Genomic DNA, 24,377 nt, shown 5'->3' with positions numbered 1-24,377 from the left:
TAGCATGGCCAATCTACCATAACCTGCACATCCCTGGACACTATGGGCAATTTAGCATGGCCAATCCACCCTAACCTGCACATCTTTGGAGACAACAAATGCTGGAGATCACAGCAGGTCAGACAGCATCCATGAACAGAGAGCAAGCTAACGTTCTGAGTCAAGATGACTCTTCATCAGAGCTGAAGTAAAATGTGGAGGGACAACATTTATGCTACAGTTTTTTTGGGGGGAGTGGGGAGGTGTGTGGCTGGAGTATTGAGTGTAGGGTGCTGGTGAAGAAAAATTGTTAAAAGCTCAGCTTAAGTGATTGGAATGTGAGAATGGCAGAACAATGGTGTGTCTCCTGCCAAACTTGACAGGATAGTTAAGTGGAGAGGAGGAAGCAGTAACAAACTAAAAGAAAGGAAGGAATCAGTTCACAAGTTAAGTGTTGAACTTAATATTAAGTCCAGAAGGCTGAAAAGTGCCTAGCCTGAAGATGATACGTTCCTCCAGTTTGCGCTGGGATTTACTGAAACACTGCAGCATACATAGGACAGACATGTCGGCATGCCAGCAGAATGCTGTGATAAGGTGACCGGCCACAGGAAGGTCAGGGTCCTGCTTGTGCACAGACTATGAGTGTTTCACAAAGTAGGCACCCAGTCTGCTTTTGGTTTCGCCAATGTAGAGTAGGCCACATTGGGTGCAGCGAATACAATTCACAAGGTTGGAGGAGGTACAGGTGAAATACTGCTTCACCTGGAAAGACTGCCTTGATCCTTGGATGGTGGGCAGGGGGGAGGTGAAGGGGCAGATGTTGCATCATCTACAGTTACGTGGGAAGGTACCATGGTGAGAGGAGGTAGTTGGTGGTTAGGTGTCCCTTATGGAACGATCCCTGTGAGAGGCAGACTGGGGAGTGAGGGGAAGATGTGTTTGGTGGTGGTGGTGGTAGTGGTCTGCTGGAGTTGTCTGAAATGGAAGAGAATGATCCTTTGAATGCAGAGGTGGGGGGGATGAAAAGTGAGGACAAGGGGGACCCGATCACACTGTTGTGAGTGAGCTTCCCATGGCTGGTCATTTTAATACAGTGCTGAAAACGTGTTGCTGGAAAAGCGCAGCAGGTCAGGCAGCATCCAAAGAGCAGAAGAATCGACGTTTCGGGCATGATCCCATCTTCAGGAATGAGGAAAATGTGTCCAGCAGGCTAAGATAAAAGGTAGGGAGGAGGGACTTGGGGCAGGGGCGTTGGAAATGCGATAGGTGGAAGGAGGTCAAGGTGAGGGTGATAGGCCGGAGTGGGGGTGGGGGCGGAGAGGTCAGGAAGAAGATTGCAGGTTAGGAAGGCAGTGCTGAGTTCGAAGGATTTTACTGAGACAAGGTGGGGGGAGGGGAAATGAGGAAACTGGAGAAATCTAGGTTCATCCCTTGATGTCCCTCCTCCCTACCTTTTATCTTAGCCGGCTGGCCACACTTTCCTCATTCCTGAAGAAGGGCTCATGCCCGAAACGTCAATTCTCATACTCTTTGGATGCTGCCTGACCTGCTGCGCTTTTCCAGCAACACATTTTCAGCTCTGATCTCCAGCATCTGCAATCCTCACTTTCTCCTCCATTTTAATACAGTGTCTGCTTACATGCCCACATGTGCTGCAGCGCTCCAATAAATCCCAGTGCAAACTGGAGGAACGTCACATCTTCAGACTAGGCATTTTACAGCCTTCTGCACTTATTATTGAGTTAATACCTTCAAATTATGAACATTTCTTCCCTTTCATTTCCTTGGTATCATGACCTCCCTTCCCCCCATCCCACTAACTGAACTTTCAAATTTGGCAATTAGACACACCATAGATCTGCCATTCTCACATTCCGATCACTTAAGCTGCAACATCCACATCTTTTCTGCAGCAGCACCCTATACCCAGCCTCCAACAACCCACCCTCATCCCCACCACTTAAAAAATGCTGTCCCCTTCACACTTCAGCTCTCCACTCAAAACATTAGCTTGCTCTCTCTCCATGGATATTGGCTGACCCGTTGTGATCTCTAGCATTTGTTGTCTTCAGTATAGATCCCAGCATCTGCAGTAATTTGTTATTACATATCTTTGGACTGTAGGAGGAAACCAACACAGACACAGGAAAAATGTGCAAACTCCACACAGACAGTCGTCTGAGGCTGGAATCAAGCCTGGGTCCCTGGCACTGTGATGGAGCTGTGCCAACTACAGTGCCACCCATCCCAGCTGATGGTACTAACGGGGCAAGTCAGGTCCCAGAATAAAATCCGACTTCATAAATTTAATGCATTTTTATTTTAGCTAACGTGGTGGCCAGCCCCTGAAACATTGTCACACAAAGGTTCCTTAACAACAGAACAGAAACTTACTCAAAAAAAATATAAATAAGAAAGAAGCTCGCGGAAGATAGAGCACAGTTACAAGGTCAGAGTCTTAGAGTTATACCGTGTGGAAACAAACTCTCCCATTCAACTCGTCTGCACTGACCAGATATCCTAAAGTGATTGAGTCCCATTTGCCAGCATTTGACCTATATCCCTCTAAACTCTTCCTCTTCATATACCCAGCCAGATGCTTATTAAATGTTGTATTCAAATTGAATTGAATTGAATTTATTGTCTCATATACTGAGGCACAGTGAAAAGCTTTGTCTTGTGAGCAATGCAGGCAGATCACAGAATTAATCAGCATCAATAAATAAATAATAGGTAAACAAAGGCAAAAACAAAAACACAGGTACAGGCGAGTGTTAAGGGTTTGTGAGTCTATTCAGTATTCTAACAACAGTAGGGTAGAAACTGTTACGAAACCGGCTGGTGCGTGTGGTCAGGTTCCTGTACCTTCGCCCCCGATGGTAGAGCTTGTAGAAAAACATTGCCAGGGTGGGATGGATCTTTGAGAATGCTGGCGGCCTTTCCTTGACAACGGGCCTGGTAGATGGATTCTACCACCTGGTAGGTGGGAGGTCCCACCTCCTCTGGCAGCTCACAAGCCACCCTTGTGTGAAAATGTGAAAATGATCTTATAAAATACTGCAAAACAAAGTTTCAACTCTGTTTTGCACCCCTGTCCCATTACAGAGATTCAAATCCAGAGAAAGGTACATCTCTGAACTCTTCAGCTTTCTTATTAATTGATTCCTGTAATGGTTTATTTGCTTTGAATTATGAAGGCAATTCAATTAATCTTTTGTACAACTGCCAACATAAACCCTTCCATAACTCTGTAAGCCTAAGCTTCCTCAGATCTAATAACCTACAACTTCCTAATCAAACTCTCCATCTTCTGCCCAACTCATTGACCGTCAGTTCCGACGTGCCACAGCAAGGAACCGTAATGACCTCCTCAGGAGACAGACACGTGCTGCAACCGACAGGGTACCCTTCGTTGTTCAATATTTCCCTGGAGCCGAAAAACTATGCCATGTTCTTCGCGACCTGCAACACATTATCAATGAGGATGAGCACCTCACCAAGACCTTCCCCACACCTCCACTACTTGCCTTTAAACAACCGAGTAAAAAATGAGGTCTGCAGATGCTGGAGATCACAGCTGAAAATGTGTTGCTGGTCAAAGCACAGCAGGCCAGGCAGCATCTCAGGAATAGGGAATTCGACGTTTCGAGCATAAGCCCTTCATCAGTAATGAGAGAGAGTAGCCAAGCAGGCTAAGATAAAAGGTAGGGAGGAGGGACTTGGGGGAGGGGCGATGGAGGTGGGATAGGTGGAAGGAGGTCAAGGTGAGGGTGATAGGCAGGAGTGGGGTGGGGGCGGAGAGGTCAGGAAGGAGATTGCAGGTTAGGAGGGCGGTGCTGAGTTGAGGGAACCGACTGAGACAAGGTGGGGGGAGGGGAAATGAGGAAACTGGAGAAATCTGAATTCATACCTTGTGGTTGGAGGGTTCCCAGGCGGAAGATGAGGCGCTCCTCCTCCAGCCGTCGTGTTGTTATGTTCTGCCGGTGGAGGAGTCCAAGGACCTGCATGGCCTCGGTGGAGTGGGAGGGAGAGTTAAAGTGTTGAGCCATGGGGTGGTTGGGTTGGTTGGTCCAGGCGGCCCAGAGGTGTTCTCTGAAGCGTTCCGCAAGTAAGCGGCCTGTCTCCCCAATATAGAGGAGGCCACATCGGGTGCAGCGGATGCAATAGATGATGTGTGTGGAGGTACAGGTGAACTTGTGGCGGATATGGAAGGATCCCTTGGGGCCTTGGAGGGAAGTGAGTGTGGAGGTGTGGGCGCCCGCCAAACCTCAAACAGATCGTTGTTCGGAGCAAGCTGCCAAGCTCTCAGGACAACTCCACACAACCCTGTCACGGTGGACGCTGGAAGACGTGTCAGATTGTGGACATAGATACCACATTTTCGCGTGGGGACACCTCCCACCATGTACGTGGCAGGTACGCATGTGACTCAGCCAACGTTGTCTATCTTATATGTTGCAGGCAAGGATGCCCTGAGACGTGGTACATTGGGGAAACCGAGCAAAGGCTATGGCAACGGATGAATGGGCACCACACAACAATCAACAGACAGGAGGGTTCCCTCCCAGTTGGGGAACATTTCAGTGGTCTAGGACTCTCAGCCTTGGACCTTTGGATGACCATCCTCCAAGGTGGACTTCGGGACAGGCAGCAGCAAAAAGTGGCTGAGCAGAGGCTGATAGCTAAGTTCGGTACCCATAGGGAGGGCCTCAACCGGGACCTTGGGTTCATGTCACATTACAGGTGACCACCATTGCACTATATACACATACAGACACTCCTACACACACACACTCTCACACACACACAGGCACTCTTATACACACATACACACGGACACACATACACACAGACGTGCACACATACATCCATACACACCCTTATAGACACACACACTCCCACACTCACACATGCACCCCCTCATAGACTTAAGACACTCTGCACTCACTACACACACACACACACTTGCTCACACTCACAACCCCCAACCCAGACACACACACACACACACACACACACACATATTTTGTGGGGTGAATTTGTATTTGCAGAGTTACATTGTACTTTGCTCAAAAACTGCATGAATTTATGTAAAACTCCGTTATCTCACTTTTTAGATTAGAATCAATCTAAACATCATGGCATAGACAGAGAATACAGGGGGCCAACACCTTCAACATGTTGTCTAGCTATCACCATTGTTAACAGCTAACCCGAGAATGCAACTTTTTTAAAAAAAGGTTTTGTGATTTACCCATGAAAGAAGTGAAACTATCACTGTATTCTAACAGATAAAAGGCTTAACAGACAATCAATTTTTCAATGTATAATTTCAGTTACATCACACTGCAAATTTTTGCTATAAATTCTGTGTTACGATCGAGCCCTCCACAATCACCTGATGAAGGAGCGTCGCTCTGACAGCTAGTGTGCTTCCAATTAAACCTGGTGGACTATAACCTGGTGTTGTGTGATTTTTAACTTTGCACACCCCAGTCCAACACCGGCACCTCCAAATCAGATCTCCATCTTCTGGAAGTTTCACAATCTAAACTATCCTCCTGAGGTGACAGTATTTTCCCTGAACTTTTCTCTATTCCTGGAAAGTAAACTAAACTTGCTTCTCTCCCCAGCCAGGTCTCCTCAGCACTGCCATAAAAAACTTTCAATCTCTGAATTTTCTAAACTAAAATCAATCCTTGATTATTCTGAACTGAAAACAAATTGTGACCTACCATGTTTCCCATGTCTGTTGTAAACACACAGCACAGGGGAACCTCAATTATCCAAACATCAATTATCTGAATTTCGGATTATTCGAAGAAGATCTCAAGGTCCCAATAGAAATATTATATCAAAGAGGTGTTTCAACACTGATCGTGTCTTTTGTTTACAGTGATTAAAAACAAACTCGGCTTATAGAAATGCTGCTGAGAACAGTCCTAGCCATTGATGGGAGACCAGGCACCATCTCCAAATGACTGACCGCCCACCTTCTCTCTCTCCCCACTCTTTTCCTGGAGTTCTACACAGGGGTATACCCTAAACCCTCCTCTTCCCCAGATAATCTCTCTAACGTTGTCCTGTACAGAGCAAAAGTGGAACTCGTTTAAAAGTTGCAGTAAAAAGTTGTGCGTGTGGCTTTGTGTATGTGTGTGTGTGTTTGTGCACGTGTGTGTGTGTGTGTGTGTGTTATTTTGAGACTCACCTCCCACAGGCAACAGCAGTCTTACTGTTGGTGTCTAGTCTGGCTGGCCTGGGGGCCGGATGGCGTGGAGGTGGGGTTGGAGGGTTGGGGGCTGTACAAGGCAGGGGCAGGGTTGGACGGGGTTGTGGGATGGATGGGGGCAGCATGGGGGCTCACAGAGGGTGTGCTGCTGCCTATCCTCCTGAATGGGGAGTGCACTTAGCAAATGCTTGCTGTGTCAATCCCACTGAACTGATGGGCAAGGGAGCAGGGGGTTTTCAGCAATGCTACAGGTCCCTTACACACTTGTGTGTGTCTCTGTTCAGAAACAAACCCTGAGACAGAGAGAGGGAGCAAAGCAGGCAGAGCGAGGAAAAAGTAAACTTCAAAAAACTCCAAGCCCCAGAGGAAAAGCATTGAATCAATTAACCGAATAATCAATTATCTGAACGAAATAGTACCCGCCATCTCATTCGGATCATCGAATTTTCACTGTAGAAACATCTTATTCTGTTAACACATCAAGGATTCTCAATCATCTACTTTCTGGCACATACTGGATTAGGTTACTGTTATGAAAGGTCTCTCTAATCTATTTTTTTGAAAACCCTTCTCAAAAGTAACTGACGTCCATACACCACTATTTTGAAAACCAAGATCTAATAGCAATATTTCTGATTTAACTTGATTTGATTTATTATTGTCACATGTACCTAGATACAGTGAAAAGTTTTGTTTTGTGTGCAACACAGATAGATCATACCACACAAAGATCACAGGATGAGTGAACACAGTACGGAATACAAAGTTACGGCTGCAAAGAAGGTGCTCAAAAAGCAAGATTCACTATAGACTTGAAATTTAAGAGGTCTATTCTAACAACAGTGGGGAAGAAGCTGTTCTTGAATCTGATGGCACATCTGTTTAAGTTTTTGTACCTTCTGTCTGATAGAAGAGGTTTGAAAAAATAGAAATGGAGTGGGAAAGGTCTTTTATTATGTTGGCTGCCTTTCTGAGACAGCAAGAAGTGAGGATGTAGTCAATGGATGAAAATTTGGCTTGTGTGATTGACTGGGCAGTGTTCGCAACTCTCTGTAGTTTCTTACGGTCCTGGGGAGATCATATATCTTTCATCACATTGAATAGGGTAAAGATACAGGTCCACAACCTGGAATAAACAGATGTGATTGCTTGTGGAGAAGCTAAATATTTTGCTTTTGGTGGGACATTTACAGAAATCCTTTCTGGATGTTGCCATAAATGAAAGGTAAAGGGAGCACTTCACTTAATTGATAAGTACTGAAACTTCAACAACAACCACACAACTTTCACTCAGAGAACCCTACAGGGAAGTCATTTTGTGCAAAATGGTGACAGTGAATCAGCTGCCTAGTTTACATTGCTTCTGACTTTTAGTTTTGGGGAAACAGAACTGGTTTGCTATCAGCCATTTTACATAGAGTATGAAATCAAAATTGCCCACTAAAGTCTTTGTGAGGCTGTGGAAAGTGTCTGTACATCTGCAACATCTGGGTACACTGATATAAACAATGACAAGACCGACACAAAACATAATGTGAGAAATAGCAGAGTTCCTTCTCACAGGCCTGAGATGTTGCTGTTTTGAGCTCCCTTGGGTTTTCTAAAGACCGTTCTTTGTGGTTTTGAGGTCAATACTGAATATTTGTCCATGGCATTCTGCCTAGCATTCTCTCCTCTTAAGGAAACCACATAGAGCAGGATCCTTTAAACATGCCTTTCCATGACTCACCAAGAATGTGGGCCATATAACTGGCACCACAGATGTAATGGTGCATTCAACAAAACCAGTGGCAAACAGCTAGTTTTTCCTGTTCACTTTGTTGTATAGACATTAAAAAAAACATATCAGGGCCCACCTTCCAAATTCAGAATAGCTGTATTTCTAAGAGTTTTCATTCCATATAGAGTTGTTTTTGTAAATGATGTGCGCAGATAAGCATCTTAAAAATCAGTTTCTTATTTGTTGTACTGGCAACAGTTTTTCAGCAAGTGAGAATTCCACCTGCTGCTTATTTGGGTCCGTTAACTGGTTAAGATGCTTATCTTGGCTCAGGTGTGGCATTATCACCTGTTATTCCAATAGTTGTCTGTCTAAGTCCCATTCCAAAACTGTAAGATTATTTCCCAGGTATCTCCAAAATGTATGATCACTATAATCTAAAAAGATAAAGACAGCCAGTATTGGGAACATCACTCTGTTCAAGTTCCTGTCAAAGGCATGCACCATGCTGTCTTGGAACTATGTTGTTGTTGTGTCAAAGTTTTATATCCCCTACCCAACTGCACTGTAGATGTACTTTCACAACACAGCCTTGGCAGTTCAAGAAGGCAGCTCACTCTCACCTTCCCAAGATAATTAAGATGCGCAAAAAGTGCTGGCATGGCCATTAACATTCCATAAGCAAGCATAACAAAAAACTCTAACAATATTTCTCTACTAGAGGTAGCAACCCAATCTGTTGTCTGAATTTTCCATTTTTTTGGCATCAATTTTAATGGATGGAAAGAAAATCCATTTTGCTTACGAATTCCTGAAATGTGCTGCCAAGGTATGAGGCTCCCCATTGGAAGTTCTAACCCAAATCCTTAGACCTACATTTTTATAACACTATCTCAGACCTGCACACAATTCAAATGAATAGGGGTGAAATCCCTGAAATTGCCTTTATAATCTCAATATGCTGACAATTTTTGTATCTCTTCGCAATGCTATGGCATTGTGGCAGAGGACAATTAAGAAGGACATTGTCTCTTCTGACTACACAGTCTGTTATCATAGAAAATCATAGAACCCCAACAGTGTGGATACAGGCCATTTGGCCCAACACATCCATACCAGCCCTCCAAAGAGTAACCCACTCTGAAATTTATGATCTTGCTAAATACCAATAATTTCTAAATAAAGAGTTTAATGCTCAGTGAACATCTTAAAGGAATTAAATGGCAAGATACCAAGTTTAAAACTTTCAAAGAACAAATTGAAAATGCAAACTTTAATTTATTTTTATCTTCTACTATCTTTTTCTGCTAATTAGCATGCAAAACCAGCCTTGAGCTCACACAGTACAAATGGGACCATGAAATCTAGCACTGAATCAGTGAAGGGAGTGATCTGCAAGGTAACTAATTTTTATAGCTCTACTTATAGACAAAGGAGAAGCAGAAGAATTCCCTCAGTTCATCAAGGATGGTTCTTGCCTCCCAACTGCTGATTTCAAAGTTTTTGTTGTAAAGTATAACACCCCACTCCATCCCAACTCCCCATTCTACTGACCTACTTTATTTTTCCTGCATGCTTGCTATAAACCATTCCCAAGATTCATCAGCAGTAACCATTGTTGTCGGTCTTCACGCCCATCAGTGGATCACTCCATCAATTTAAATCATCTTGCCAGAAGACCTCCTTGAGGTGGTTCTTGAATAAATCAACGGCTATGATTTCCAATCAAGCATTGTGATTAGTGACAAATTGATAGATAATGAGAGAAATACTCTTCAAATGTCAGGATTGTTTGTTTCCACAGGATGTGGAATTCCAGCTGTTTCATTTTTCTGTCTGACTTTGCCTTATCAATAAACTCATCAGCAACTACCAGTGAAGTTATATCTAGTGATCTCAACACCACATGCTGGTTGTTATTGACTAAGAGTCCTATTTCTTTCAGTTGGTAACAATCTTTCTTTCTGACTTCTTCCCATGAAGGTCAAATAGCCAGCAGCATATCGAGTTTGAATGGCTGAAGTTTGAGCATGAACTCAGACCACAGGCTGTGTTAGGAATTACAATGATGCTTAACACTGTCTCACTTGGCATACACACATTTATTCTCTGACAGGAAGGTACAGGCTGATAATCAAGAGTGGAAGGGTAGCTAATTTACCTTTCAAGTATTCACCCAGGAATCCTAAGTATATCTTTAACAGACATGCTTACACTATCATCACTGTATCATAGCATGTGACCTGAGCGTGGAAAGGTCCCATACACCGTCTTACTTTGGATCATGAGTAGTATAACTTTACTGGAAGCACATTACTGTATCTTTGGATATTTAGTTCCTAGCCCAAATCCCCTTGCAGCCACATCTCTGTGATTATCCACGATATTGTAACTGCCAATTTCAACCATAAGTTCACTTACCTTGTTCCAGATGCTGTGTGCATTTAGATACAACACCCTCAGCCCTGCATTGACTGCCCCCCTTCTCATAGTTGTCCCTTCATCTGCTGTGCTTGAAGTTAGATTCACGATCCTTTCCATACTCTCTGTCCTATTACTTAGAGTCATAGAGTCATAGAGATGTACAGCATGGAAACAGACCCTTTGGTTCAACCCGTCCGTGCCGACCAGATATCCCAACCCAATCTAGTCCCACCTGCCAGCACCCAGCCCATATCCCTCCAAACCCTTCTTATTCATCTACCCATCCAAATGCCTTTTAACTGTTGCAGTTGAACTAGCCTCCACCACTTCCTCTGGCAGCTCATTCCGTACACGTACCTCCCTCTGTGTGAAAAAGTTGCCCCTTAGGTATCTTTTATATCTTTCCCCTTTCACCCTAAACCCTTTTGCCCTCTAGTTATGGACATCCCCACCCCAGGGAAAAGACTTTGCCTATTTATTCTATCCATGCTCCTCATGATTTTATAAACCTCTATAAGGTCACCCCTCAGCCTCCGACGCTCCAGGGAAAAGAGCCCCAGACTCTTTAGTCTCTCCCTATAGCTCAAATCCTCCAACCCTGGCTACATCCTTGTAAATCTTTGCTGAACACTTTCAAGTTTCACAACATCTTTCCAATAGGAAGGAGACCAGAATTGCACGCAATATTCCAACAGTGGCCTAACCAATGTCCTGTACAGCTGCAACATGACCTCCCAACTCCTGTACTCAATACTCTGACCAATAAAGGAAAGCATACCAAACGTCTTCTTCACTATCCTATCTACCTGCGACTCCACTTTCAAGGAGATTTGAACCTGCACTCCAAGATCTCTTTGTTCAACAACACTCCTTAGGACCTTACCATTAAGTGTATAAGTCCTGCTAAGATTTGCTTTCCCAAAATACAGCACCTTGCATTTATCTGAATTAAACTCCATTTGCCACTTCACAGCCCGTTGGCCCATCTGGTCCAGATCCTGTTGTAATCTGAGGTAACTTTCTTCGCTGTCCACTACACCTCCAATTTTGGTGTCATCTGCAAACTTACTAACTGTACCTCTTATGTTCACATCCAAATCATTTATATAAATGTTATTCTGAAAATGTTAATACCCATGCAACTGAACACCTCAAAGCATGATTCATGAGTCCATCCCAATGGAACAGTTCTGTCCTTCTCCAGTATTGGTGCTTACGTCCCGTGAATTTCAGACCCGTCTCTCCCACATCAATCTTTGAGCCACATGTTTACCACTTTAATCTTTTTGACCTTGTGCTAATTAGCTCATGGCTCACATTGTAATCTGGAGGTTATCATCTTTTTGGTTCTGCTTTTCAGGTTAGCCCCTAGCTGCTCATAATCCCTCAGGAGAACTACATTCCTCTTTCTGCCCATATCATTGGTACTTACATGGAACATGTGAACTGGATCTTTCCCCTCCCATTCCAAGTTCCTCTGCAGCCCAAATGGGAAATCCTGAATTGGAGCATCAGGTAGGCAACACCGCCTTTGGGACTCTTGACCCTGGCCACAAAGAACAATGTCTATTCCCCTGATTGCATTATCCCCGATTCCAACTACACTTCTATTCTTTCCCCTCTCTTTTGACAGACTTTAGAAGTGGAACATTTCGGAATCTTTTTTGAAGAGGGTGTTCAGGCAAATTTAAGGAATTCACAGGATTATAATGAGCACAGAAGTGAGATGTGTTTGACTCAATGTTGCTCCCCGTTTTTTTGGATGAATGCAGCTCCAGCAACACTCAAGAAGCTTGTCACCATCCAGGATGAAGCAACCTATTTGACACCAAAACCACAAGCATTTATTCCCTCCATCACCAACATTCAGGAGCAGCAGTGTGTACCATATAAAGACATAGTAGCATGCTTCAGGGCTGACAATTTCTGTGGTTCCACTGCCAAATGAGTCCTTACTTACTCCATATTTGGATTACTAGGCTTTATATGGTCAGGAAAGAGAGATCACATCCAGAGACACAACCCGAGGGAGTACATAGTTTCAGAAACTTGGAGGCTAAGCGTGAGAATTTGGTGCAGAAGGGAAGAGATGCTTTTTGCTTGCTTTTTCTGGCCTACAGTTTGTAATGATTTTAAGCAAGATAAATTAAAGCCCAGGATCAGGAGTTCAGCACCAAAGAGTGATGTCATAGAAAAAGTGTAAGTTCATTGGTTCGTGTTAGCTACATATTTGACGGTGTATTATAGGTTGCTTTCAGATTGAAGGCAAATAAAGGAAATGTTTACAGGTTACGAACTATAGGACCAGTACAAAACCTTTAAAAATCAAATTAAATCCAAGTCGATGTGTTATAACTGCATGATATGGGAGTTGGTGGACCCCATTGTTCATCATAGTGACCATATCTCTATCAAGTGTTTGTTGCTTGAAGAATTCTGAAGAAGAAGAACTTGTTGAGTCCCCCTCCCCCTCCGCCAAGGACATGCAGGTGCTGGGCCTCTTCCACCACCAAACCCTAACCACACAACGCCTGGAGGAAGAACGCCTCATCTTCCAATTTGGGACCCTCCAACCACATGGTTTCCTCATTTCACCAGTTTCCTCATTTCACTTCCCCCTCACCTTATCCCAGATCCAACCTTCCAATTCAACATCACCCTCATGACCTTCCTTCTCACCTATCTGCTCCACCCTCCTCTCCAACCTATCACCATTAAACCCGCCTTCATCCACCTATTGCACTCTCAGCTACCTTCTCCCCAGCTCCAACCCCCTCTCATTTATTTCTCATCCCCTGGCTCACAAGCCCCATTACTGATGAAGGGCTTATACCTAAAAGATTGATTCCCCTGCTCCCTGATGCTGCCTGACCTACTGTGCTTTTCCAGCACCACATGCTTGACTCTGATCTCCAGCATCTGCAGTCCTCACTTTCTCCTAAATAGACAAGGTATTTTCCCTGGGGTGAAGGAGTCCAGAACTAGAGGACATAGGTTTAGGGTGAGAGGAGAAGATCTAAAAGGGACCCAAGGGGCAATTTCATCACGCAGAGGGTGGTGTGTGTATGGAATAGGCTGCCAGAGGAAGTGGTGGAGGCTGGTATAGTTACAACATCTAAAAGGTATCTGGATGGGTACATGAGTGGGAGGGGTTTGGAGGGATATGGGCCAAGCGTTGACAAACGGGACTAGATTAGGTTAGGATGTCTGGTCAGCATGAATGAGTTGGGCCGAATGGTCTGTTTCCATGCTGTACGTCTCTAGGACTCTATGAGCATCAGTATTTGAGCTTGTTGAATTTGTTTGAGATTCGTGATCCTTGTGTGGATGGAGTGGGGTCTATCGGGAAGATGAGCAAACTGATCATAGTGCCATGGTATCATTGAACCATTCAAGGGAGGGAGAGAGTAGAATTGTAGTTGGAATCGGGGATAATGCAATCAGGGGAATAGAAACTGTTCTCTGTCGCCAGGATCAAGAGTCCCAAAGGCGGTGTTGCCTACCTAGTGCTCCAATTCAGGATTTCCCATTTGGGCTGCAGAGGAACTTGGAATGGGAGGGGAAAGATTCAGTTCACATGGTCCATGGTGGGCGGCATGGTGGCACAGTGGTTAGCACTGCTGCCTCACAGCGCCAGAGACCCGGGTTCAATTCCCGACTCAGGCAACTGACTGTGTGGAGTTAGCACATTCTCCCCGTGTCTGCGTGGGTTTTCTCTGGGTGCTCCGGTTTCCTCCCACAGTCCAAAGATGTGCAGGTCAGGTGAATTGGCCATGCTAAATTGCCTGTAGTGTTAAGTGAAGGGGTAAATGCATGGGTGGGTTGCGCTTCGGTGGGTCGATGTGGACTTGTTGGGCCAAAGGGCCTGTTTCCACACTGTAAGTAATCTAAAAAAAAGTACCAATGATATAGGCAGAAAGAGAAATGTAGTTCTCCTGAGGGAATATGAGCAGCTAGGCGCTAACCTGAAAAGCAGAACCAAAAAGGTAATAATCTCCAGATTACTATGTGAGCCATGAGCTACAAGGTCAACAAGATTAAAGAGGTAAACAGAACTGTTCCATTGGGATAGGCTCCACCTGAATCATGCTGTGAGGTGTTCAGTTGTATGGGTATTAAAGTATTCAGAACAATAGGACAGAGAGTATGGAAAGGGTCAGGAATCTAACTTCAAGCACAGCAGATGAAGGGACAACAATGAGAAGGGGGGCAGTCAATGCAGGGCTGAGGGTGTTGTACCTAAATACACAATGCATCCAGAGCAAGATAAATGAACTTATAGCTGATTGGCAGGAACATTGTGGATAATCACAGAGATGTGGCTACAATGGGATTAGGGTTGGGAACTAAATATCCAAAGACACGTAGTCAGGGAGACATGGCTAAAGGTGGTACAGTACAGTAATGTTTTTAATGTGGAATGATAGGTAACAGAAACATTATTATAATTTGGTCATCCAGTGACACCCCTACTAAATTACAACTGTACGCAATTCTATTTTACAGATCATGCAATGGATGATCCTGAGAAAAGAGTTCTCAAAATGTTGCTTGTTACTGGCAAGGAATGACTTCACAGTAATAACACATCCAGGCTATCTTTCTATCAGAAAGATCCAGAAAAGATTTGTATTGTTCTCAAAAACCAGCAGAGTTAAGAATTAACTTCAGAATGAACAGACTCCAACTCATGCCATATAGGTGGTATCTCCATAGATCTATTCACCGGCTACAGAAGCTACAGAAAAGTGCATGAGTTTGGCTTTTCTGAAGAGAATCTCAGAGAGGTTTATTGAGTTTATCAATGCCTATAAGTTAAATAAAGTTTCAGAAGGATCTTTTGGGTGTGAGAAAGGGCCATGACATTATATATTACTTGTGGATGAACATGCATATGAAGCCATAATGGTTGCCAACAACAATTAGATGATTGAGATACAGCCAATGCTCTTGCTACAGTCAGCCACACCAACAAAATCTGCAATGTACCCAATAGCTGTCCAGTTTTTATAGCTATATATCTGAAAGAGTCTTGACCATTTGGATATTATTTGCATTAAGAAAGGTTTTACTATGTGATCCCTTAAAAGCTGTAGTCAACAATTTAATATGTGCTGTAAGCCACCTACTTCTTACAAGAAGTCAAATGTCTTTGAAGAAACAGCTGAGCGGAGCACTCAAGGAGAAAAGGGATGGGATTTGGTGTCTTAATTACTGGGAATCCTGGGTTTGAAAGGATCAGGGCCTCTATGGTAATAATTACTTTGCAACCCTGGCTGGATTTACAGTTCTGTTCTACAGATCCAAAAGGCAATGTAAACAAGCTGTGGCATTCCTTCCTGAAATCCTGTTCTCAGTAGGCATCGCTAGGGACTAGATAGAATTTCTAAACACTGGTATTTCTACGTATCTGAACTTGAGATTCAAATCTAAACTCTTACCCACCCTCGATCTCTTCATAGCACATGCCGCCGCGACATTAACCTCCTCAACCTGCCCACCCCTCTTACCCACTCCAACCTCTCACCCTCACAACGTACAGCCCTCCACTCCCTCTGCTCCAAACCCAACCTCACTATCAAACCGGCAGACAAGGGAGGCGTGGTGGTAGTTTGGTGCACCGACCTTTACACCGCTGAGGCTAAACACCAGCTTGCGGACGCCTCCTCCTCCTGCCCCCTTGACAATGACCCCACCTCCCACCACCAAGCCATCATCTCCCAGACCATCCATAACCTCATCACCTCAGGGGATCTTCCATCCACCACCTCCAACCACATAGTCCCACAACAGAACCCACTGGTCCTCACCTACCACCCCACCAACCTCCATATACAGCGTATCATCCTTCGTCATTTGCGCCACCTCCAGACAGACCCCCACCACCAAGGATATATTTCCCTCCCCTCCCCTATCAGTGTTCCGGAAAGACCACTCCCTCCGCGACTCCCTCGCCAGGTCCACACCCCCCACCAAACCAACCTCCACTCGCAGCATCTTCCCCTGCAACCGCAAGAAATGCAAAACTTGCGCCCACACCTCCCCCCACACTTCCCTCCACGGCCCCAAGGGATCCTTCCATATCTGCCACAAATTCACCTGCACCTCCACACACATCACTTACTGCATCTACTGCACCCGATGTGGCCTCCTCTACTTTGGGGAGACATGCCGCCTACTTGCGGAATGTTTCAGAGAACACCTCTGGGACACCCGCATCAACCAACCCAACCGCCCCGTGGCTCAACACTTTAAGTCCCCCTCCCACTCCACCAAGAACATGCAGGTACTTGGCCTCCTCCACCGCCAGACCATGGCAACACGATGCCTGAAAGAAGAGCGCCTCATCTTCCACCAAGGAACCCCCCAACCACAAGGGATGAACTCAGATTTCTTCAGCTTCCTCATTTCCCCTCCCTCCACCTTATCTCCGTCCCAACCCTTGGACTCAGCACCGCCTTCTTGACCTGCAATCTTCTTCCTGACCTCTCCGCCCCCACCCCTTCTCCAGCCTATCACCCTCACCTTAACCTCCTTCCACCTATCGTATTCCCAACGCCCCTCCCCCAAGTCCCTCCTCCCTACCTTTTATCTTAGCCTGTTTGGCACACCTTCCTCATTCCTGAAGAAGGGCTTATGCCCGAAACGTCAATTCTCCTGCTCCTTGGATGCTGCCTGGCCTGCTGCGCTTTTCCACCAACACATTTTTCAATTCAAATCTAAACTGGTTGGAATCAGAAATGGACATCTGGCATCAGCTTACATCTGTCAGCAACATGGCGTCATCAACAGGAAAATATGACCGAGAGAGGTCATCACATTCTATCCTTTGTTTCTAGTCCTTTGACTCATAGGGTTGCTCTGTCCTTTCATTTTCTTTTGAAAATCACCATCTCTGCAGAGATTTTTTTTTGTGTTGTGCATATGCGAATGTATGAGTCTGTGTGTGTGTGTGTGTGTTGGGGGGAGTGTGTGGTGAGGTGGTAAGGTGTGGGGGGGAAGTGGGAGGGTGTGGGGGTGGAATATAGTTTTAATTCTGATCATAGCTCAGGTGTTAACTGGAGTTTTCCTTTTGCTTTAAGAATAAGTTTTGTTTATAATAAATAGATTACCTTGAGGTCATTAAGTCAGCCTGGTGGATGTTTCTTTAATTTATGAGAGTTGTATCAAAGAGAAAATCGACCATCATGGTAATTGAACCAATATATTTACAGTAATGTTGTGACTGATAGAGTAGTGGGCATGATAATTAGTGTACTCCACTTGTTGTGACTGTAATGTAGTCTGGGGGCTTGGAATGTGTGATCTTGGATTTAAGAAACATGAAATTGAAGATTGAATACTAGAAATGGATAAAACATAAATAGACAGATATCAGGTTTATTTCAATGCATAACCAAATTAGCATTGGAAACAACTAAAACCTTCTTACAAGTGTAGAAAGTATCCCTGAATGATTTGCAAGATTGAACTAAAGCGAAGCTTATGGGCTTGACAAAGGAGTTTAAAATTGAATTACAAAAATCTGCTCCCCCAAAATGTAATTTGACAAGGTAGTAAAACAAATAAGTGTCAAATTGGACAGGTTGACAGGGAAATTAGATGAGATTAACGTCTCATTTTCAAAATGAATTTCTATGAATTGTGAGACATTGAAAAGAAGTGTTCCAGGTGAGTACAAATTAGTTTTTGAAACATTAGGAAACAGCCTGGACCCACCTATGTTTAATTTGGAGGGTAAAGTAAAGTGATTTTGACCGTTGGGCAGGGGAATTAGGATAATACCACATAACAAGGAAACTATTCTCCTGGGGAAATTTAAAAGATTTAAATTAGGAATGAATTCGGAATGCCTCAAGTATTCTGAGAATTCTTGCACCAAGACAGATCGTAGAAGGGAAAAATCAAAGGCCAAAGTGATTCCATTGTAATGAATAGAAGTCTTTTGCTCGGAATGCTGGAAGTTGATGGGAAGCTCATGGGATCTGCTGGCATTCATTTCAGTGATTCTGAAGGAAGTGCCTAGCATGAAATCACAATGCATCAATTTATAACTTTAAATAAACTATGGGATTGAAGATAGACACTGCTGTCTTTCCAGAAGAAGTGTATAAAGTAGCTAAGAGATATGAAGGATTGATGTCAGGAGGAAAAGTAACCTTTTACTCCTCAAGTAATACAGATAAACTCATAACTATATGAAAAACAAAGTTTTAATAAATGGAATCAATAAACAGTATATATTTGTCCCTTTGTACAGACAACAGTTAGAATGTGATTAAATAACCATAACAATGGCAGCAGGGAGTCTTCAGAAATTACCCTTAGATGGGATGGATTTACCCCAACTAATAATTTTGGAAGAGCAAAAGTTAAATCTTTGTCCATAACTACAAAGAGTCAAGAGAGGTCAAAGAGATGGAACAGTTACTACAGCAGTTTCTGGGTATTTTTGCTTTCTGTGTGGTGACCAGAGCAATGCTTAAACAAAGTCCATCATCATGGTCAAAATGACACCACAAGCAAATATTAGGGTAAACATTCTTTCTTTAAATTAAATTCAAATTAAATGTTTCGTAAATCTTCTTTAATTGAGCCTCAGAAAGCAGATCTGGAACTAAGCAAGTTGTGCAATTAACCCACACTGAAGATGAGACTGATGGATTTCCAAAGTGACAGTGTGCTAAAATTGTAATTCTGAGGAGGAAGTAGAGACAGACTTGCAGTCAACGTGGTCAACTGTTCATCTGGTACTGCCCAGATATCATAAAGATATAAAGCAGATACATATGAAATTCCTTGGCAGGACATGTAAGAATATGACAAACAAGTTTTTTTCATAAGGACATAGTACAATTCTCAATCCTAACACACAATCAAGTCGGCATTTTTAATACCCATCATAGTTTTTGAGGAACTATTTAGGAGGGTGCTAGTAGAGAAAAACAAACGTGGGTCACCAGTATATCCTTTCTATTATTGATAGGTCAACTTAGTTCCAACTTAGAGGCTGTTCCTTTGAGGACAATCACACCTAAGATATTGGAGAAAAAATTAACTCAACACTTGCTCATTGTGGAATAACAGCAGAATTATAGTTGGACCAACGTTCCAACTTTGTGCCTATAATTTTTCAAAACATATACGCATAACTTGGATGTAAAATACATATCATCCACAAACAGAAAAAGCTTTACAGAGATAACATCAGACTCAAGTCAGTGATTTAAAACATATTGGCCTTTTTTTAATCAAAAAGTTATGGATTTTGCTATTTTTTCAAGAGATTTGTGTAATAAATCTGCCAAGTCAAGTCCATTTGAGTCATGGGATTCAATGGTCATGGGATAAGAGGTCTGTTAAAATTGATCATGAAAAGGCTTTTAGGACAAGAAGATGAATCCTTTATGTTAAACTATGGGTCCTCGTTTCTAGAGTGATTCTCAGGAGCATACAAAGTACTATGTTTCTAAATACATGTAATTTTGTTCAACTGGTACAGCTAGAAAAGCTGAACTGTGACTTGGAGACAGTAAGGACTGCAGGTGCTGAAAGTCAGGGTCAATAGATGTGAAGTTGGAAAAGCACAGCAGGTCAGACAGCATCTAAGGAGCAGGAGAGTCAATGTTTCAGGCTGAAACATTGACGTTCCTGCTCCTCAAAAGCTGGACTCTGATCAAGCTCAAGAAAGATCAATTCCAAGTTGATTGGAATCAGAGTGATTGATCCACCAATCCATGGCTTTAACACTGCGTCAACAAGAAAAATTAGATGCAAGAAGTCAGAACACTCTATTCTTGTTTCCAGACCTTTGGCTCACTGGAGTTGTTTCTTCCCTTTGGCTATAAATCATGTAAATACCACCCCTGGGTGGTGCAAGGTGTGCACATGCACAGAGTGGTCAAAATTATCTACGAGACACCTTTACCGTAACAGAAAGAATTGGGGATTTGGATTTCTGTAACAATCACACTCTTGATATCAGCACTGTATCATAGCATGTAACGAAGGGTATCATGATTTAATACTCCAACTTACATCAGATCATTGGCAACATGGCACTCCACATCCAGTTTCTCATGTTATAGGAGAAAACAAAGGTTTCGCCATTACCCTGCCAATAAATCATTGGTAGAGGGTGATTTCCATGGCATCTGAGGGGAACAGAAGGCAAACTAACAGAGCGTGGCACAGATGTAGGTCACTTCTAACTTTATGAGGCCTGTTTTTTTTTCAGTGTTCTAAGCTGCCATCTTTAACAGAGAAATCTTGCCTATTCACTATTCTTCAGCAGTTCCCTCAGTCACCAACAAAGCTAAGTGTTAATTTTTTAAGAAGAGCTGGATGTGAAGCCAAGAGAAACAGGAGTCTGAGGAGATGTTACCAGTAAGGCAAAGAACCATTGGTATGCACTGAGTGGCCTGTAGAGACACAACAGGAACCAGTTGCTCACCTGAGATATTGTAGATGAAGTCCCAGACCCAGTTCCAGGAGCCTGTTTTGAACTGTTCTGTTCAGGATTGTCGGCAAGTCTAATTTTCCCCTCAACAAATTAAACCTGGGGCCTTCATAGGTACTTACTTGTTTAATTTATTCTTGAGACGTACACAGCTCTGGCATGATCATGTTTATTAATTATTATCTTTCCCATGGTGATTGCAAGTGGAGGATCCAAGGATGTGGGCACATTCTAGTCTGTGTAAATCAGATCCACGGCAGGCAACGTATTTCAGGAACTGAACCTTTGAAGAGGCTTACATACCAAGATCTCTGTTGAATCCCATTAACCTCATTCACAAAGCACTGCACACATGTGACATTTTATTGCTCAGATTGTTCATTTGGACAGAAATGTCATATGGAGTTTGTTTAAATGAAACTATAGTTTTGGAACATGTTGAAACGTAAAACTCAAAGGAAAGCACTTTTGCAGACGTTCAGTTTGAGAATTTGACATTCTTTAAAGAATATGGATTATCAATACCATTCATCAACTTCTTACAGTCTTTTAAATACATGGTAATAGCTCAAAATAGCTCATGTGTCTCATCATCTACAGCCCTACTACCAAAATAACAATCTCATTCCTTCTGTCGAGCCAAAGTTTTACATTTCTACCAATTAATAGACTGTTTAACAGCGATGTTTATGGACTAAATTTTTTATAAGCTACATAGTCATGTTCCATGCAGTGAATCAATTAAAACCAGTAGAATCCATGCATTGAGTTGCTTACTTCATTCGAAATAAACAGAAAATCTATGTATTAAGAATAACAACCATCAAGAATAAAATTGCTTGGAAAACAAACACTCCTTTGTATCCAAGTCAAAAACTATGTGGCATGCTGCTTATTCCAGTCTTAGGGTGCTGTTTGACAACAAAAATACACAGTTACATTCCATCCCTTCTTTAAACAACACTAAAACATCATTATCCTTCACAGACAAAATTGGTCTTAGGAAAAATATTAAGTAGTCTGCTTCATCATTGCAGAACCAATGGGAGCAATTAACTCTGGTGATAGAGTAGATTAGATTCTCTACAGTGTGGAAACAGGCCCTTCGGCCTAACAAGTCCACACCGACCCGCCGAAGCGCAACCCACCCAGACCCCTTCCCCTACATTTACCCCTTCACCTAACACTATGGGCAATTTAGCATGGCCAATTCACCTAATCTGCACATTTTTGGGCTGTGAGAGGAAACTGGAACACCCGGAGGAAGCCCACGCAGACACAGGGAGAATGTGCAAACTCCACACAGTCAGTCACCTGAGGGGGGAATTGAACCCGGGTCTCTCGCGCTGTGAGGCAACAATGTATGTCTTCTGTTAGGAACATAGAGCATTAGGAGAAAGTGAGGGCTGCAGATGCTGAAGATCAGAGTCGAGAGTGTGGTGCTGGAAAAGCACAGCTGGTCAGGCAGCATCTGAGGAGGACCCTAGTGATAGTCCTGTCTCCAATCCTGAGCCCCAGTCCCATGAGCACACTGCCTGTCTCTGCCCCTGACCTGGGCCCCTCACAATCACGAATTGATGCATTTGTAACAAACAGGTTTGGGTGAATCCTAGTCTTCCAGCACCTCAAGTGAGCTTGGCCTGTTGGTGGGCAAGGCCATTCACAGGGCTGGTGAAGGTGGGCATTGTCAGTAGGGACTGATTCACTGATGGCTGTGGTAGACTGGTGCTTGGCTAAACAGTGAGATAGCTCTCATAGTTTCAGCACAAGTTCTCTATCGTGTGGAACTCTTGTGAGGAAGGTTGTGCTACCTTCATTGTTTCTAGTGTGTAGGTCGAAACTGGGTAGTCTGCCCAGACTTATTCCTTTTTTCAAATTTCTTAGTACAGTATGATACAATAAAGTGCCTTAGAAGGTGATTTCTGGGGCAATTAAAAGTCAATGACATTGCCGTGGGTCTGGAGTCACATATAGGCCAGATAAGAATAGCAGATTTCCTTCCCTAGAAAACTATTACTTACCTGAGGAAGTTTTTTCATTGTCCTTCCCAGAAGGAATCTTCTAATTATCCTTTTTCGAGAGTGTGGTGCTGGAAAGGCACAGCAGGTCAGGCAGCATCCAAGGAGCAGAAGAATCGATGTTTTGGACATAAGCCCTTCATCAGGAATTGATAAATAAGCAAACTGCAGAGAATGGCTTCGATCCTTTGACCTCTGGGTCCAGCAAGCTTCCGCTGCACCACTCTGCTACAGTCTGATTAATGCGACATGAAGCAAATTGCAAAGGATGGCTTTGATCCTTTGACCTCAATTCTCCTGCTCAAATTTCCCAATGTACCATAATGGCCTCTCTGACTTAGGCTCACAAGTGTTAGCCCACTACACTGAATTGATCTGAACACAACACCTTATGTGAAAAAGACCTTGAACTTATTTAAAACCATCTGAAGAAAAATCCACTTTCTTTTCTCTGTTCAAAATATCAGCTAAGAGCTGTTTGTATGCAAATCCATTGGATCCACCAGAACTATTCTTCATCAGTGTCCATGAATCTGACATGAGCTGCAAAGTTATCAAGCAGCTAAAATGCTTAACCTTTTCCAGTTTCAAAATTCACCTGAGAACTAATCTCCTGGATACTCGACTGTAAGAGATTTCAAAATCTGCTGTGCACTCTCTGTTTTACTAGGCTCTTGCTTCAACTTCAAATCACCAAATCCATTCAAGAAATCACAGGCCTGCTTTAGGGGACAGTGAAATCATTAATTGGAGACTGAATTAACTGTGGTCTATAAAAGTATACAATATCGGTATCTAATCTTTTTGTGTGTGTGTGTGTATGTCTGTATATGCGTGAGACTAAATGTGTGTTAATTTAGGCTGTTTGAGAGAATGATTAACATTCTTTATGTTAAGCTTACAAAACTTTGCTGAATTGAATAAAATGATTGAATTTAATTAATTGAAATGCACACTCCAAGGGTAAGAAAACACACACAATCTTTCCACACAAAACACACTGATTATAGACAGCAAGAAAACACACACATTTTGTTTGCGAGACGTATAAAGAAACAGCCAGCAATTTGAACTAAGATCACAATGAGAGCTAAATTAGACAACATAAAAGCAGGCACAGAACCCATGATGTGTGATTAACCCATATCCCCTAAGGAAAAGAATAGCTTCATGGTAATTTCACTGGACTAACAATCCAGCGCTACAAACTAATACCCCAGGGGAATTAGTTCAAATCCCATTAGTGGAATTTGAATTTAATTATCAAATCAAGAATTTAAAGTTAGTTTCAGTGATAATGACCATAACAACTATCATAAAACTGGCTAATGCTTTCATACTTGGTGAAGGAAAGCTGCCATACTCCCCCAGTATAATCCACATAAGACTCCATACTCAATGCAATGTGGTTGACTCCTACCTGTCCTGGGGTCCTGGGCCTCCTTCACCATCACTCCCTCACCACCAGACGCCTGGAGGAAGAACGCCTCATCTTCCGCTTCGGAACACTTTAACACCAAGGCATCAATGTGGACTTCAACAGTT

The sequence above is a fragment of the Hemiscyllium ocellatum genome, chromosome 34, assembly GCF_020745735.1.
Source record: "Hemiscyllium ocellatum isolate sHemOce1 chromosome 34, sHemOce1.pat.X.cur, whole genome shotgun sequence".
Lineage (NCBI taxonomy): Eukaryota > Metazoa > Chordata > Chondrichthyes > Orectolobiformes > Hemiscylliidae > Hemiscyllium > Hemiscyllium ocellatum.
This window is presented reverse-complemented; position numbering follows the sequence as displayed.